General features: G+C 40.5%; 1 long non-coding RNA gene across 1 annotated transcript; it reads left to right on the forward strand.

Moving 5' to 3' along the window:
- Nucleotides 1-1,874: 1,874 nt before the first annotated feature.
- On the forward strand, nucleotides 1,875-16,304 carry LOC125691127 (uncharacterized). Its single transcript, XR_007375928.1, has 4 exons — nucleotides 1,875-2,062; nucleotides 9,195-9,247; nucleotides 15,207-15,370; nucleotides 16,012-16,304. It is a non-coding gene; the product is annotated as an uncharacterized LOC125691127 (long non-coding RNA).
- The last annotated feature ends 774 nt before the right edge of the window (nucleotides 16,305-17,078 follow it).

Below are 17,078 nucleotides of genomic sequence, written 5' to 3' on the forward strand. Positions count from 1 at the left end.
AAAGTGACTGTGAGCTGCTGTTGAACGGTCGCTGTTCACTCCTCCAAAGGCAGAGGAGTATCTCCAGCCTAGTTTGGTAAATCAAAATCAGTCAGGCATAGGCTTGACTATATTTGCCCATGTGTCTTCACTATTCCAGCCAAACCTCTGACCTCCATCGGGATTATAGAGAGAGGAGGTCTCAAGGGACAAACTGTAATGACTACAAATGAGACACACTTGAAATCCATAGAGGAGCTTTGCACCCAGGCAAACCTATTTGCAATGATAGGTTTTGGTTTCCTACTTGATCCAGGTTTATGTTAAAAATTTATATAGCCAGATGTTGTAAATATAAATCGGTACATGAATGCTCATTTAAGAAAAAATAAACTATTGCAGATATTCCACTGGGAGGCTAGAGTATATTTTTCAAGATCCCTAAAGCCGAAAATTTTCATTTAAGAAATTCATTTCTTCATTTAAGAGGTAGCAGATATTTGGTTTTGCTCTGGAAGGTAGAGGCACTAAATCAGAAGGGAGTTAAGGAAGAGTCCATTTCGCAGGACTCAAGGGGATTCTGCATATGTTGCATGAAATAAACTTAATTTCAGTACTTTGTAGTGTTGATTTCTGTAGTTTGCTGGATGCACCCCGCCTTGATTGAGATACAGCTACCTTTGCAAATGGCACTTTGGGTTCTGTGCCAGTGAATAGTAATGGTAATGACAGAGCTTATTGCAGAGATGCAGTACAGTCTGTCAAAAAGCAAAAGAGAATATCCTAAACCCTTTTAAGTTGAGTTGTGTGAATAGTGGTATAAGGCTGAGTGGTATAAGGCTTCTAAATGGCTGTTTTGTGTTATGGCTATTAATGACAGTGAAGGTCAGCAAGGAAGAACCGGCTGATATTCTCCCTGCAGTATGTCCTAGAGTCTGCTACTTTGTTAGAACAGTGCAGTACAACTTCCTACCTGTTTACACTTCTGAGTTAGTTTCTTAAACTGAGCTCCAGCTGTCAGAGCTGCTATGTAAAACTAGTTGTAGTATGTATTGGGTATACTAGGGCTGCCCCATGCTGAACACAGCCATTTCCAGCCAGCTCCAATGGACCCACACCAAGCAACATCTTAAACCATAAGCCATGCGCGTGGCTATGGGAAAGCATACCTAAGAAAAGTTAAAGTTGTTGGGCCTCAGAGGAGGAGAGGGAAAAAAAGAGAGAAAGAGGAGTATGAGCATCAAAGTAAGAGAAAAAGGAAGGGAAAAGGTGATCCAGTTGCTGGAGCAGAAACTCTCCTACAGCCCATGGAGAGGATTACAGTGGAGCAGGTGGGCAATTCCTGAAGGAATCATGGCCTGTGGGTAACTCATGGTGGAACAGCATTGCCCTGAAAGACTGCAGCCTATGAGAGAACCCACACTGGAGCAGGGGGAAAGTGTGAGGATGAGGGAGTGATGAAGAGCACATGTGGACAGACCACAATCCTCAGTCCCCAATGCCTGGGCCACTTGAGTGTGAGGAGTTGACAGCGAAGGAATAAAGTTGGACCTGGGAAAAAAGGTGAGGTAAAGATGAAGTGTTGTATTATTATTATTTTGTCTTAGTCTCTCATTACCCAGATCTATTTTAATAGGCATTAAGTCCAGCTAATTTTCCCCAGGATGATTTTGTTTTACCCATGATGGTAACAGACAAGTGATTTAGTTTTCTTTTTTCTCAAAGCAGGAGCTCTTTCTTCCTATTTTGTGTCTTCTCGCCCATTGAGGAGTGAGAAAGCAGCTGGGTGGGGGCCTGGGGTCAGCTCATCCCACCTGAACAATTAAGAAGTTAATTCACTAGCTCTGCCAACATGTTTAGCATCTGGTACCAATTGTCTGCCTGTAGTCTACACTTTTTCTATACTGTATTTCATGTTTATTTTTTTTCTTATCCTCTTGCTAGTTTTTCAGTCTCTGAGCTAGAAGGAGTTGAAATTGTTCAGGACTGAATGAGGAGATATAATCTAGTCTGCCTGAGACTAGTTAGGAATTCGTGAGCGTGGAACAGCTAAACATGGAACATAACGAGTAGAGAGGAACAGGTAAGGTAAGTGTATATCAGCTAGGGAAGAGGACATGCATATGGCTGGTACAAGAGCAAGTGTGTGCTACCAGGTGGCTTCAGAGCCACGTGTCTGCTTTACTGGAGGCATTCTGGAAGCACTACCTCCTAGGCACAGTGCCATATTTTGTGTCTAAATACTTGTTGTATGGGGAATTCTTTGTGTATTTAAAAAAAAATATGTGGGAAGAAGATTAATTTTGATTCAGTTTATAAGTTTATCTGCTTAGTATTACTATCAAAAATAATTAGAATCACCAAAAATTATCTTTGTGATTCACCACACTTTCTACTTACAAACCTGCCCAGTTTTCATGTAGGTTTTCCTGGATTTATTTGTTCCACATGACAACAGGTTTGCACATGCTACATCTATTCTGTTTTTTTCTGAAAAGTTTTCATTATTAGTAACATATATTAGTAATGTTTTCTTGTAAGCTATCATGTTTTTATCTGCTAGTTTTTCTAAGTTGCTTGCCAATACAGCATTTATCAATGTAGTAAATCAAGATCCTCCTAAGATAATTATATTAAATATATGGCAGCCCTGCTTTCCTGAGAGGACCTGTTTGAAAACAGTCTGTCGTTGGAAACATGGAAGCATGTTTTTGTGTATGAACTGCTTGCTACTTTTACATCTCCTCCTCTTTATTTGCTTTGACAAACTCTGCTGAAGTGAAAATGGGAACCATCTCCTATGGCTAGGGAGTTTATTGTGGAAGGTTGTCTTAGAGTGTATAGTTGCTCTCTGAGTGGTGATTGCTTGCCGGAATCAATGGCTCATTATCAGTATTTATTTTTATGGTGTATTTTTAAGAATGCTTTCATCAAGTAATAGACCATCTGAATGGATTACAGTATCAGGCAAATTTTGACATGCTGAGGGCAATGTTAGGATGTGTTCATCCGGGAAGCAAGGAGGGAGTAGGACAAAGTTTGGATCAGCGTTTACCTCAAGGGATGATTAAATTTGTTATTGGTTGAAGAGAGTTTGTATATTGAGTCTATTCCTGTCTATTTAATAAATGCTAAAAGGAGTGAGGCACATCTGCCAGTGTGCAAGCAATAAATGTGATTTCCTCTCTTCTTTTGTTTCCTAGCACAAATGTGTTATAATTAAAAGTAAGTGGCATATAAATTGCAGAGCTGACCAGATGGCAAGGCTAGCCAGGTAACTAAGTGAATTGAACCATGCTCAGCATTGTATAATTCCAAATTCACTTGGCAGATACTGTAAAATACCCTCTCTTATGAATAATCTGGCATTGTGAGATGCTTCCTCGTCTGAACTGTAAACGTGAATTTTTCTTTCAACCTATTGCGGGGGGGCTACAAAGTGGATGATGATGTGTCACCCAGCACAATTTTTCCTGCTTTTGTTTGGGGATCTCCTGTTTAACATTAAACTTCTGTGCCATATAGCTAATGAGTTTTGCTATGGAGTTGGGATCTACAGAAGTGTAGCATAAATTGTGTGTTGGCCTTTTTTATAGGCAGGTGAATGCTTATTGTTGCACATGCTGCCTTTGATCTTAACATCTATCTCAAATGTAAGAATCTGGATCACTTAAACTGAAACTTTTAGTGGACTCAGCTGAGTTCCTACAAACATTACAATGTTGTGAAATGTTGAAGGCAGAAATAATTCCATACTGGACAGGGCTCTGAGCAATCTGATTGAACTGTGGATGTCTCTGTTCATTGCAGAGGAGCTGGACCTTCAAAGGTTCCTCCCAACTGAAAAGATTCTATGATAATTTTGTGACAGAAGTGTTCCTTTTGTGCCTGTTTGGTTCACAAGCATAAAGTTTGAATCCTTGTTCAATTAAAATACCTAAATAATCAATAGTAGAACTTGATGTCTCATCACACTGAAAGACCAGGCCCCACTTTAAATGCTGATAAGGAATCCAGCTGATTTGCAGAGCTGCTTATGATCCAAGGATACTGACACTTCACATGCCTACAGATGGGAAGTGGATCAGCCAATTGATGATACCTTCTTAGATCACTATTAGCTAACTGTGAATATGAGCCTTTTGTCTCTTTTAAAAATAACCCATGGGTTCCTGTGTTGTTCAAGAGCTTTCTCTCTGTGCTGGTAAATAGCCCGTCATGTGTCTTATGTCACTTCCTAATAGTCTGGAAAACCTTCGAAATCACAAGAATTGTGCCAGAATGACCACTCTAAATAAACAGCCATTTAGCTTGCTCACTAAAAGTAATTTGCATCTCAAGAAATAGAAAATAGGTGTAGATGAGTTTTTTAAATTGAACTCTTTATATCATTCCAGGAGTCTAGGAACCAATTTTCCCTTCCTCATTCGAAGCGTAATCAACACCTGCAGAGACAACATTGTGTTATTTGTGTTAGTGGAGAACTGAATGCACCTCCCTTAACTAATGGGCTGGAGGGTTTATACTGGGATATCAGAATTTTCTATTAGAGGTTATAATGAAGTTAGCAAGGTAATGGATAAAAGAGTCACAGATTTTCCCAAAGCAAAGAGCAGTCAGAAGTAGAGGACTTTCATTGCCCTTGAAGATGGAGACTTCTGTTACAACTTGTATAAACAGTAGTACTTGGTATTAAAATAGAGCATAGAAGGTTTGATTTGTTGCTTCTGACTCAAAGTGTGGGATAAAAGTTCATTTTAAACTTCTGGAAATAGGAGTCCACTTTTAGCAAATTATCTGAACTTCTCCTGCAGTTAGTAAAGAATAACAGGTAGCTTCAGATAAAGGTGTCTTGATTGTGTTGACCAGGGGCTGCCAAAGGCTGATTTGCACAGTGCAGCTTATTTCTCTGGAGAGGTGGCCAGAATACGATCTATCAGCAGACCACCCCTTTCTTACTAGCTTTAGCTCTGTGAGTCCTGTCAGGCATGGGAGAGGAGGAGATAGACAAATAATCTTTGAGACACAGATCCAGACAAGGCTTACTTGCCTTGACTGGGAATGGAGTATTTTTGAAAGCTCCTATTATTCTGGCTCTTGAAGTAGACTGCAGCATCATTTGTGGTTTTTTTTTCCCCCTTTCCCAGAGCTTCTCTTTCCTCTGTCCAAGAAGGAGACTTCTTGAAATCCCAGGTATATCTACAATTTGTATTCTTGTCTGTGAAGGGATTTATGCTGCAAAGTGGAACTGAGCTTAGGAGTGTTTCTCATCATTCTTTTAGGAAAAAAAAAAAACCTGTGTTACAGTAGGATGCTGAAAAATGGGATATACTGAAACAAAGAATATGGGGAACAAAAACACCTTATCTCCTTATCTGTTCTAAAAACCTCTATCATCTTCTTCGAAAAATGAAATGCAATCCGTGGATGTTTCTCATGCCTGCAAAAGCAGAAGAGAAGCAACAGGTGATACCATCATTTAAAGAAGGTGAAAAGTGTCCCTGGTTTCCTTTCCCATGTTTAAAAAAAAAAAAAAAAACCACAAAAAAGTGGCATTTTCCTTATTTCAGGTTATGCCTTTTGTAGCTTGTCTTTTCTCAGACCAAACCACCCTAGATGATTTCTAAAAAGTTCACATGAAGTCACCCCATGGGAACTGATAGAATAAAAGGAAAATATTAAAGATCAGAGAGCTGAACGGTGGGGAAAGAAACAGCTCTGCAAGTTCACCCTGTGCTTGAAGGTAGCATGCACACACACAGATACACATTCACTCCTGCCTACTGGGATGAGATGTCAGTGGCAAAAGCAACGGGAAACTTTAGAAAGTTTAGTTACCAAGAATGCCAACATCAATACAAATGTCAGTGGGACACCCATGCAAAAAATCAAAACAGAACCAGATCCCACTGCTTAACATTTGTGACAAAAACAGGGCTGAGCAGGCTTGTCCTATAACTCTTTTTCCCAGAATTGGATAAGCTTTGAAATGTGAACTACATGCTAGGCATGCCCATGGCCTGTGCCAGTAGGAGCTGTGTGGCTTTTCTTTACCCATAGGCTTTGCAAAGGCTGTTTCTCTGCAGTGTCCTCTTGCCTTCATCCTGCACATCCTCCACAGCCACCAGTGATGGAGACAGAGATGACACCGCAGGGGCTTCTGTGTCTTTCTGATCAGTAACTTCTTGGTAACTAGCATCAACAAGACTGTCATATGCCACTGCGGTCTGTTTAGCAAACTACAGTTCTCCTGTCCTGCAACTGAGAACTCCATCAGGTATAACTAGCAAATCATTGTAGTCCCTGGCACAAATCAAGCTCTTTTTCAATCAGTTGTGTTGCAGCTGATTTCCTTGTCTGTTAGCTGGATACCTTGAACGTGGGAAGAAACTTGAATGTTATATTTCTGCCCTGAGCAAGTCAAACTGCAGATCTGCTTATCACAGATTTATGGAGGACCAGCGGTCTAGATCCAGACTGGTGCTCAGAGAGATTGGTGCTCATTTTCAAACCCCTTGCTGCCTTTTCACTGTTTCTTTTTCTTTTGTTTTCGTTTATCTGCATGTCAAAGAACTGAAGTGGCTTTCTGCTCTGCTGCCATTGCCAGCTGCTAAAATATATGTGGAGGAAAAAAAAAAAAAAAAGCAGTTTTGGTGCTTGGATAGGAAAATATTGTTGGCTGTATTGGATACTACAGATGGCAATTTCCCTCTTTCTGTCACCACATAGCATATTTTCAGTAAGGTGTCTTAGCCAAAAAATGAAAACAGACCATGTGCTTTAAGTAACCTGAGCTTCTTTTGATCAGACTTGAGCCTCTTTCCTTGTCCTCCATATCTATCATAATGTCTTCATAGTTCCATAGGGACTGGGCAAGGTGTCGGCTCATAGCAAGCATGCATTTTCTGTGGACAATACTGACAACTGCCTGGCAGGATTGTAGCATGTATAGGTACCATCTGAATTTTCACTATTTCTCTGTGCTTGCTTCTGTTTCTCTCTTGCTTTGGTGAAAAATGTCTTCTTGCAATGTTTATGCCTCCAAGGGGGAGCACTTTTTGTGTCCTGTGCTGAGTCTGAAAAACATAGAGTCCTTAAGGTTGGAAAGGATCTAGATCATCTTGTCCAGCCATTAACCTGACCTGCCAAGGTCCATCACTAATCCGTGACACTTCATGCCACATCTGTGTATCTCAAATATCTCCAGAGATGGGATTCCAACACCTTCCTGGGTAGCCTGACCCAATGCCTGACCACTTTCTCTGTGCAGAAATTCTTCCTTATACCCAGTTAAAACCTTCCCTGGTGCAAATTGATGCTATTTCCTCACATCCTGTTACTGGTCACCTGAGAGATCAAAAATTATAGTGCATAAAGCGGTTGTATACAGTAGGTGGTGTTAAAAGAATTTTGTATTTGCCAAGTGAAGAACCTTAGCGGTCAAAAGCAGGGAGTTGTCTTCTCTTCTTGTTGATGATGGCATCATTTGTTGTATGACCAGATGAAACTATTCCTGCAAAGCTTTGGTCTGCATGTAGAATGGATGGTACTGTGTTTATGAGAAGGCACTCAATTTTTGCTGCTCTTTCATTATTTAATGGGCTATTTGCCAAATTCTGTACAAGTTTTGTTGTGAAAAAATGAGTTATCTTTGTGCTGTGGGTCTTCATGTGGCATTTATGACTATGGCATTTATGACTAGTTCTCAGCACTTGACAGATACTATTTTCTCAGTGCTCCTTTGAGTCTGAGAGGAACTATTGCCATTTCTGTTAAAAAGAACATAGCAGAGGAAAATTGCAGTGAGTACTTCATGAATGTTGGTGTCCTGCTGCCAGTGCCAGCACTTTTACCCGTACAGAGTCTCAGTGCAGCAGGAGCAATGCTTGATTCCAGCCTTCCATGCTGATACCAGGGGCTCAAACTCAATACTTCGCCAGTACCAAGCTAGCAGTTAATTACCATCACAAAAAAGTCTGGCTTCTTTGCTTCTTCAGCAGAGGCATGGAGAAAAACTGGCCCCGGAAGCGTTCCATTTGGTGATGACAGCCATGGGATTTATCAGGGTGGAGGGGCTATTCTCCTCTCGTATGGCTGGCTTGGCTGGTTTCCAACAAGCTTTTATTTAATCACAGGTGACAAGCTATATTTTAAAAGCAGCAGCCCCATAGGTGGGAAATAAAACCCATAAAAGCATCAAAAACATGATGGTGACAATTAGCGAGCCATTTAATTCCCATGAGGTAGGAAAGCATAGCGACTTTATATTTCAGCAGTCACTTTAATGTTAGCATAGTTAAGATTTAGCACTTCACTTTAAAAACTTATTTTTTTAATGTGCTAGCTGTACTTTTGATTAGAAAACTAATTAGTTCTATTCTGTCATTTTAGATTACCTAGTTGTAGGTAATGTACTATATCGTGTCTTAAGTTTTTCATATATGAACAGGAAAATGCAAGCCCCTTCCTCTTCCCCTTCACCACTGTTAAGGGGCAAAACAAAGTCCTTTCTGCATGCATGATTCACTCAACTCCCTGTATTATGGCATCGGGTCTCTACACAATGCCTTTGCTCTCATGTAGGACACGAAGACAAAGAAATGCCCTTCTAGGAAGCTGGAGGGTCACTGCAGCTTTTAGCATGAGTCACCTTGGATTAGCTCAGCCATAGGGCAGGAGGCATTGAGTAGGGATAGTGGTGTGGTAGCACCTGATCTGCAGCTGCATTCTTGTGAAACTTGCTGCGCAAGATCAGCCCTTGGTGATCACAGTGCAGACCAGGAGCTATGAGATCTGAGGAGAAACCCAGCTCATAAATCACTTCACAGTAGTGGTATTTGTTACTTTCCCCCTTTCCCTCCATTCAGAGCATCTCTTTTTATCCCTCTGGATAAAAGATGGTGCTCCATCATAGATCCAACTCTAAAAATAAAAGTATCAGTAATAAAAACACCCCATCCAGTCAGGATGTGTTCCTGAGTTTAGCCATCAGATGACTGGAATAAGGAAATTCATTTTGTAAATGCTTTGCAAGGTCATACTTCAGCTTTTCCCTAACTCTTGTATTTTTTTCATGGCCAGATAAAATCAAATGCTTAATTTTAATTAGTTGCAGTATTTTTTGTCATGATTTGTGTGACTTCAAAACAATATTTAGTCAATGTAGAACTGTATGGATTTTTTTTCATGAAAAATGTTTTATTTTTTCTGTTTAGTCCCACTCTGCGTAATTCTTTTCCAGTCACCCTGACAACGACAGAGCTAAATGGTGAGTACCAAAAGGCTGCTGCTCTCGTACGAGGCTATGACAGTCCCCTCGGCTACCTGGAGTGATTGCTGGCATCCTGATTAGTGCCTGATGACCAGATTGTTCTGCATCTGGAGACGGGATGAGTGTTCTATAGGCGTTCTCCTTAACAAATGTAATTGTCACTGATGATGTGTTATTGCTGAAGTGATTTGACTTGTCAAGCTTTCAACTTAGAACTATTTGGATTTTTCTGAGGTTTTCTAGATGAGTATTGTTTTGCTTTCCACTTTGTGCCCATTAACCATCCCTTTAAGCTTCCTTTTTTCCACATGCTGTGGATGTATGTGCCAACTTAATGCAAGAAAAATGTGTTGACAATTCATGTTATATTTCTATATCTAGTGTGGATTAGTTCTAGGTGAACTGCTGTCAGCTATCTGAGGTATGGTCAGATGAGTTTCTCTAACCTGCATCAGAAACATGGACTCAACTAAGGTTGGAAAAAACTTCTAAGATCAAGTCCTACCACCAACCCATCCCCACCATGCTCACTAAACCACGTCCCGCAGTGCCACATCTCCGTATTTCTTGAACACCTTCAGGAATGGTGACTCTACCACCTCCCTGGGCAACCTGTGCCACTGCCTCACCATTCTTTCTGAAAAGTAATTTTTTTCAATACCTCAATTCAACGTCAACTTAAGGCTATTACCTCTCACCCTATCTCGGTTACTCAGGGGAAGAAGCCTAGCCTTCTCTACTCCAGACTAAACAATCCCAATATCCAGCTACAAATATATGCAGCTTTGAATAGAAGTGAAGCTGTTGGCATTATGCAAAACAAACCAGCTACAGAAATGGTAAATATTCATTAGCGCTATAGTGTTATTTTGTTTATATCTGCTTAAAATAACAAAGCACTGAACAAGGCTCTCAGAATTGTAAACATAGAACAGTATCAGCGAGTTATACTGGATTCTCAACAGCCACCTAGCTGTATGCGATAAGAAATAGGAGACAAAGTGAACTGTAAAGAAATGATTTCATATTTAATTTCATGCGTCTGATTAACCCAGCTGTTTATTGTTACGAACAATAGATGCCATCAGAATGCAGCCAAACTTGCATTTAATGGCTAAACAGAAAAGTTTGCCTGTTTCTAATCAGGAAACATTATAAATGTTTCTACGCTATGAAATCTTTAAGCATCTGTTTTACATTATTAGTATCTGTGTGCAAACACATCCTGCTGTATTGCATTTCACAGCCTTTCTAAAAGGAAGCTGCATTATTCAGAACAATACTGCAGGTAGGTTCAGAGATTGCCATTTCTATAGGAAGATGAGTTGTGTGGGATTTGCAGAGGTGTGAGTCCCTGGGTGCTCTTCTTGAGTCCCAGCCTTTTGGTGCTGGGCCTGCAAGACTGCGAGCTGTGAGGAAGGTGGCTCTGGGACAAACAGGACTGTGTGACTATGGACCATCCTCTAAGCAGGTCACAGGAGGTCTCACCTAGAGCCTTCTGTGAACCAGGCCGCCCTTCTGCAGTAGTGCCGTGGTGTATTTGGGGACACACTCTAATGACAGCACGTGGGGAGGGACAGCATCCTACTTTTGTTTCTTTCTGATTGACCCTGGGTGGCTGACATCCCGTTGGCAGCCGTGCATGGTGTTGACTCACTGTGGCACCATGCTCATCAAGGAAAAAGTGCCAGGGATACCTCAGTGGAGTGTATTGTCAGGTCTCCTCCTTGCACATCTGAAGGCTAAACTCAGGAACACATCCTGGCTGGACGGGGTGTTTTTATTACTGATATTTTTATTTTTAGAGTTCGATCTATGATGAAGCACCAACAAAGTCCAACAGCACATGATTAATATCCCAAACAAAGCAGGCTGCTATAGAATTACAGATTGCAGGGTTTTTTTTTTTTTCTGAAGACCCTGACTGTGAGCAGAGCAGCTGCCAATGCTCCTTCAGATTGAAGAGATCCTTGCCATCCCCAACTTCACTGAGGCAAGGGAGGAGCAGAGGGCGATGAACTCTTCAGGGAGAAAGTGAATGATAAGGGACCTTGAGTAGAGTTCAATGATAAAACAGAAAGGAAGGGAAGAAGCTTTTTGTGGTTCAATGACAAAACAGAAAGGAGGGGAAGAAGCTTTTTGTGGTGTCATACTTATGCACACAGACTTTTTCCAATACTCTCCTAAGGGTCCTGGTAGAGCTGCCATGGTAATTACACATAAAATTGAGCAAGGGCACATTTTTGCACATATACTAGAACAAAGGTTTAGTTAGGTTGCTGCACTATTTGAAATGTAAGACTTTTTGCTAGCCTTCTCCTTGGTAATTCATTCTCTTTAACAAATCAGCTTGCTGTTGCAATATTTGTAAAACATCTTCCTGGTGTTTCTTGCTTACATTGGTACAAGTGTATGTACTATAGCAAAACTCGGCACCAGCCATCCCCACTGTGCTGGGAAAGGGGCTTGGGTGCCTTCCCCCAGGAAGTGTCTTAGAGAAGACCAGCTCAGATTTGTTTATTGTGTTTTTTACAACCAAATTAGGAGACCAAGAACTGTGGCTATTCGCACTACAGCCCCTCATGTTGAGTTGGATGTTATGAAACATTTTTTCTCAGAAAGAGTGGTGAGGCATGGCACAGGCTGCCCAGGGAGGTGGTGGAGTCACTGTCCTTGGAGATGCTCGAGAAACATGTGGATGTGGCACTGAGGGACATGGTTAGTAGGCATGGTGGGAATGGGTTGATGCTTGGACTCAATGATCTTAGAGGTCTTTTCCAATCCTAATGATACTGTGATTCTGTGTGTTCCAGAATACAGTTATTTAAACCCAAACTCATTGGGGATAACTGAGCCTGAAGGTGAGATGTTTGGCATGACTTTCTAATTCCACAAAGAAAATGTTCTTTGTGTTGCTTGTTCACCAAAGAAACAAAATTTGAGGGTTTGACAGTTATTAGGATTTTATTTCAGTTCTGCTTTGCCTCATAATTGTGAGAGTATCTTTATTTATAAACCTACTTAATATGTACAAAACAAACAAGTAAGTATATCTACCATCATTTCTGTCATGTCAGTTCTCTCTTTTTTCCTGTGAAAACTGTAAACACAAGCTGACACAGCATTAATAAGTTACCTCCAGTGTAATTAATATGAAGAACAGGCGTGTTTCTCTAAGGAGTATCAAATCCATTCAATTTCTCTTTACCACAGCAGGTTACCAGTAAACAAATCTGTGTGTATTTTTCTCTGTATAGTGTTACTGCAGAAGCAGGACTCACTCTCACAAAGACTTGCTGCCATAGCTACCAGGCTACCTGTTCTTCCAGTAAGGACCGTGGTCTCTATGGTCTCTCTTTTGCTTATTCAGGGGAAAGATAATGTATGTGGGTGTCAAGGAACAAACTGTCAGTATCCTGATCAACATGACTGAAAGAATTGACATCATGTTAATATGGCAGATCATTTTAAGAAATAAGAATAATATTAAGATGCTTTACTCTATGCTTGGCAATAGCATATAGGTTTGACACCCAAGAGTGCCTAAGCTAACCTTGCTATTCAGCAAAGTCATAGAATCATAGAATGGCTTGGTTTGGAAGGAGCCTTAAAGATCACCCAGTTCCAACCCCCGCCACCCACTAGATCAGAGGCTGCCCAGGGCTCTATCCAAGCTGACCTTGAATGCCTCCAGGGTTGGGACATCCACAACAGAAATGAGGAGATCTACCTGCGCCTTGCTATCCTGATGTAGACCTCTGATAGCAGCCAGTGGAGCTGGTCTGCCTGCCTAAGGAGTTAAGAGAAAATTTAATGCAAAAGGAGTTGTGCTTATCTGGACACAGAATGATGGTGCTGTCTATAAACACTGAAGCAGACAGAGGAAGTTCAACAGTAATACGTTAAAGGAAAAATTAAATGCAGACTACCTAGACAGATATATTTCCTAATATCAAAACATCACTTTTATCAAAAATATTGATCTGTCTGCCAGGCACCCTAGAGATATTCAAAATGCAATTGTAAATATATTATATTGAGATAGTGTCTGGTGTTTCCAAAAAGCCCTGCAGAACATACAGCGAGTGTCTTGCTGGGTTTCCCTGAGAATGTGGTGGCTGTGGCTAAAAGATGCTCAAAATTCTTAAGGGCTGTTCTACACTGAGGACAACCACTCTTGGCTTGACTGGGGAGGTAACTGGTTCAGCATAAGTAATTTCAAGGTGATCTGCTCGAGCAGTTGATGATCTTCATCCAGGTATTAGATGCATGCTCTGCTGTGTTGGTGTTGCTGACGTTAGTAATTAATGAGTATAATTTTAATCCTGCACTATGCTCCTTTTCAGAAGTCTCAAAGTGACTGTGAGTTGCAGGTTACTCACAGGCTTAATTCTGCATTTGCTGAAAACATCTGTAATCAGGAAATATCTCCCCTACCAGTATTGGTGTCGCACAAATGAAGCAGAGCTGTGACACCATAAGCAAGCACTGTGTGTCTGCTTGTTGCTGCACACTGCAATCCCTGCTAGCTTACCTCATGTCTATCAATCTACCAGGAAAGCAGTCACAAGCTGGAAGGCTACAAAACAGCTTGTTGCAGCTGGCTAAATTTCTATCTTACCAACCTGTCACACGCTTGCAGGTGTATTTCTGATATGCATTCCATCCACTGTCTCAGACATGATTCATTAAGGTTAACGATTCTTCTGTCTGCACGCATCAGTCATTCTAAGCCGCATACTTCAACTGCAATGTATTTAAGGACTTGTCATTAATTAAATGTAGTTTGTACAGAGATTTGTAAATGTGAAGTGCTATCTAAGGACTAAGTATTAATAATCGTCATATCCTCAAGAAAATTATAGAAGTACATCCACATCTGCCAACCTGGGAGGAATGCAATTTCTCTATCAAATGTTGTCGGTAAGGAGATGGGTGCAAATCCTCCAGAGCAATTTGTTTCAGACACCTGTGTTTAGTACTAGATGCATGCTGCACAACAGAGGACTGAGTGTTATGTAATCCTCTTCTCCTTCTGATGCCTTCCTATTTGTATATGTGTTTGTGTGTACGCTCAACAACAACATGCATGACCATAGTAGCCGGGGCTTTCCTCTCAACTTTCTGGAAATCTCAATTACCCATCTTCACTGGCTCTGTGTTTTCTGTGCTGTCTTTGGGATATGGCTGTAATTTTGCTACGTGTTGTACTTTATGGGCCAAGATGGGGCTATTCTGCTGCTCCTGCTATTCACCTATAAATAAGCAGCCAGTTCACTCATCCTGGATGTTGCATCCACTTGCCGGCTAGAGAAGCAAAAACTTCAACAAGTGTGAGACAGAACTTCTTCCTCGGGGATGAAGTAGCATTGGAGAGAGCACATCAAGAATGTGCTTATTGTTACACAGTTTATGTGCCTAAGATCCCAAGGCTTGCTGGTGAGGATATGCTGGTATACAGAGACCATTGTCTTTAATGACATTTGAGGAGAAACATCACACTGATGTTTCCAAACTGATTTCTGCAGAGATCTTGTCTCACCAGACATGACTGCAAGGTTGGACAAGTCAGAGATTCACAGATGACTGACTCCTGCAGAAGGTAAGTAGAGTGCGCGTTTTCCTTTCTAACAGTGCAACACTTACATACTTTCAACAGCTAAAATTTTTCTTAAGAATGGTACTTCAACTAGGGAGCTCTTAAACTTGGCATGGAGTGGCAAAATAGACTTATTTCTGCTCATGTTGCTAGCCATAGTGTCTACCAGAGAAGGAATGTCTCAGCAGACTGGGTCAAGGGAAGCCTTTTCCACGTAGAAGTCCTTGATGGAAGTTTGCAAGAGAATAACCAGCAGCAAAAATGAAGACAACGAGGTGTTTTTACCAGAAGTTGTAGTGATGTTTGTTTATTTTCCTTTTTTTTCCCCCCTACCTTCTTCAAATCCCATCACATGAGGATATGTTCTGCCAGGGGATGAATGGAGTGAAGTTTCTTCTCAACTTCAAGACAGCTTGCAAGTGCTTTGCCTCTATTTCTGTGACCAAAATCACCCCTGTACCACACTACTGATTTCTAATGGCCATCAAAGTCTTGCTCGAACAAAGGTGTACAGTAGACTGGTAAATATCATCTATTAGTAAGCACAAGGTGAATAGCTGATTTAAAAAAAAAAAAAAAAAGACAAATGATAAATTAATGCCATTTACAGGATGTATAAAGACATCTTCATTGTAGGATTATTAAATGTTAAACTGTGGCATTTGCTATGCCTGCACACATCAGGTATGTGCCTATGTTGCAACTGGGAACTAGCAGATTCCATTTTTAGACATGGAACATTTTGCCTTCCTTTCATGAGTATGCCATGAAGGATAAATTTTCTTTGATTACATTTCCTGTACTACTAGGACTTCAACGAGAAATTTTTTTTTATTGTTCAACTTCAACATCAGTGTCATCTTTGTTTACAGAAATATCACTCCTTAGTTAATTCAGTCAAAGCTGTAGTCCTGAAAATCTCAGTATCCTTGTACCATTAAAAAGAAAGCAAATTGTTATTTTGGGTAGCCCATTATGAACCCATTCTTAATGAGTAAAATATTGTTAGTGGGTTTTCTACTGATTTTTGTATGTGTGAATTTCATTCTTGCACTGTTGAAGCAGTACATCGGTGAAATATACAAACCTTTAATGAAAACATAAGGATCCCATACATCTTGCAAAATAATCTTCATGTACATTTGGCTCTATTTTGTTGCAGGTAAAATCTACACCTGAGAGGGAGCAGATGAGGAAACGGCACAGGATTACAATTGCTGTCACAGAGAAAGTATTTAAGCTAGAAACTGTGAGTGAAAGAGGTTTGACAGAAAGGAAAAATGAAATGTAGATCTCACATCAGGAAAGAAGAAATACACAGTAAACAACTTCTTGAGGACACCAAAATGTAATAAGCAATTTCTAATATGGTTTGTTTGTACATTTTTCATCTTCTTTTTATTACAATTTTGGTTATGATTTAGCTTCCAGGCCATTCCTTCCATAAAATCCAGACAAAATACTTCATCCTGCTATTTATAATAAATGACTGGGGAAAAAAAATAAGAAAAAAAAAAAAAAAAAAAGACTTCAGTGAACAAGTTAGTATAGTTAAAAAACATTTTTGGTGGATTATATTTGTTTCACTTGTCACTACTCACCATTTCTGAAGGCCCCAAGGATTTAACAGTTTTTGAGATGGTACTTTTTACCTTTCAGCAGTACATTTATTTGCACAATAGATATGACTGTTTGCAGGAGTGGGCATAGAACAGATACTATGAGCCAAAGTTCTTCAAAAACAGAAAATAAATTAATCCAAGCACTCAACAGAAATGTCGTTTAACCCCAACCTTTATAAACATGTGCTATGATACCAAAATGCATTTGCACTTGGAGATAAGATTTATCTGTTTTCTGCTTCCATTCCCCTGCACCTTATAACACATTTTTTGTAGGACCTATCTATCTGCAGAAATATTTTCAGACCTTGCCATTTGCCTTTAATCCATGTACTGACTTAGATGAATTGATGATGAATTGGTGATGAATCCAACCTTCAGATGACTTCCATGCACTGCCCTTGCTCTTCTCTGTCACCCATGGCTGTCTGTCCTCAGCTGCCACCCACCTCCTGGTGCTCCTCTCCAGCAGTAGCATTTTTCTCATCTCTGTGTCACTGTTCGTGTCCTGGGCTTTTGTTCCTCCATCTCATTTCCCCCTGTGCCTCTTCTACTTGTCAAATTTTTTTCCTTCATCTTACACCCAGTGACTCCTGATCTTCCTATC

This window comes from Lagopus muta, chromosome 3 (genome assembly GCF_023343835.1).
Source record: "Lagopus muta isolate bLagMut1 chromosome 3, bLagMut1 primary, whole genome shotgun sequence".
In the NCBI taxonomy this organism is placed as follows: domain Eukaryota; kingdom Metazoa; phylum Chordata; class Aves; order Galliformes; family Phasianidae; genus Lagopus; species Lagopus muta.